Here is a 1,845-nt window from a genome sequence, read left to right as displayed (position 1 = left end):
TACCTGGGTAAGGAATGTCATAGTTAAAACTCTACTGTAAATACACAGGAACCAAGTTAGAAACCTGCACATACAACCAGACCACCTATTCAGTCTGTGACCCAGGAAATAATCAGCTGTATGTATGTTATGACCCTAAGCTCTTACCCTATGAATTCTGGTTTGAGGTACATATTAAATCAGAGGGAAGAAAAAGAAGGAGAGCTTACAGCTCGAACCAAAGGAGCCCCTCCCACCTATAAAGGACCTATTTCCTTATACTTTGATGCCTGCCATGCCACGTAGGTTCATAATCCTAAAAAACCGGAAGCAGTCTGCAACGCTTTGACACAAGAGAGGCTTAGCAACAGCAGCCCTAAACATCTGTACGGAGAACCAACAAATCGAATGCCCAGACTGTAACATTCAGTGGTCTATGCTAACACAGCTCCAACACCTATATTCAGGAAGGACTGCTCTGCTAAGTAGTATGTCAACCAAACCAGATTGCAAGGCAAGGACAGGCAATACTTTAAATTTTACTATCTTAAAACCAAAGCTACCTTTTTGGTCTACAGGACAGACAGCACTATTACGAGTTAATAGACAAGGAGCAGGTCTTGGAGTTGCACTAATTGCCAAAAATGCTAGAAGGACTCAAATGTGCCCAGCTCTGCAATTCAGGGTCCATAAGTCATTCGATAAGCATTTTGATCAGTCAGAGCCTGAACTTCCCCCATCAACCGAAAATTATTTGCTCAACTAGCTAAAAACATAGCTGGCAGCTTAGCAATTTCCTTATGCTATATATGTGGAGGAACTAATATGGGGGACCAGGGGCCATGGGAGACCAAATAATTAATGCCACAAGATAACTTCACTTCGCCTAACCCTCCCAGTGAACCAACAGCCTCAGACAGTGTTTGGTTGTTAAAAACCTCCATAATCGGAAAGTACTATATCACCTGATGGGGAAAGGCTTTCACAGAGGCAGTAGGAGAAACAACATCACTACCCGGGTAAGGAATGCCATAGTTAAAACTCTACTGTACCATACCTGCTATAAATATGCAGGAACCAAGTTAGAAACCTGTACATACAACCAGACCACCTATTCAGTCTGTGACCCAGGAAATAATCAGCTATATGTATGTTATGACCCGAAGCTCTTACCCTATGAATTCTGGTTTGAGGTACACATTAAATCAGGGCAAGAGTATTATGATGAGACTAAAAACAAAACTCTATGGAGAAACGCCCAGAATGACTCCTACTTACCAGATCCAAACCCTTTCTCTCAATTCTCTACTCTAAGCCACTCTTGGCATCAGCTAGAGGCTCCAAATGTTTGGAAAGCACCCTTTGGCTTATATTGGATCTGTGGAGCACGGACATATCGGGAACTGCTGGCTAAATGGACAGGGACATGTGTGTTAGGAACAATTGAGCCATCCTTCTTTCTAATTCCTCTAAAGGAGGGAGAACTCTTAGGATATCCAGTTTATAATAAAAATGAAAGAAGAGCTACAAAAAGCATAATCACAAAAATAGACACAAATGTCCAAAAGGATGTGGACACAGGAGACTGGAAAGATAATAAATGGCCTCCTAAAAGAATCATTAAATAATATAGACCAGTTACCCGGGCGCAAGACGGGTCATGGGTGTACCATATCCCCATCTATATGCTCAGCCGCATCATAAGGTTTCACACAGTCCTTGAAATCATAACCGCTGGGTGCGGTGGCTCATGCCTGTAATCCCAGCACTTTGGGAGGCTGAGGTGCGTGAATCACAAGGTCAGGAGATTGAGACAATCTTGGCTAACATGGTGATACTCCGTCTCTACTAAAAATACAAAAAAAA

General features: G+C 42.4%; 1 protein-coding gene across 1 annotated transcript in view; it reads right to left on the bottom strand.

Annotated features, from left to right (window-relative positions):
- LOC105538628 (zinc finger protein 708) overlaps positions 1–1,845 on the bottom strand; it is a 315,682-nt gene that overhangs the window by 133,031 nt on the left and 180,806 nt on the right. The window lies entirely within an intron of this gene.

Source organism: Mandrillus leucophaeus, unplaced genomic scaffold (assembly GCF_000951045.1).
Source record: "Mandrillus leucophaeus isolate KB7577 unplaced genomic scaffold, Mleu.le_1.0 Scaffold196, whole genome shotgun sequence".
Classification (NCBI taxonomy): Eukaryota; Metazoa; Chordata; class Mammalia; order Primates; family Cercopithecidae; genus Mandrillus; species Mandrillus leucophaeus.
The sequence above is the reverse complement of the archived record's forward strand: the minus strand, read 5'-3'. Positions and strand labels throughout refer to the sequence as shown.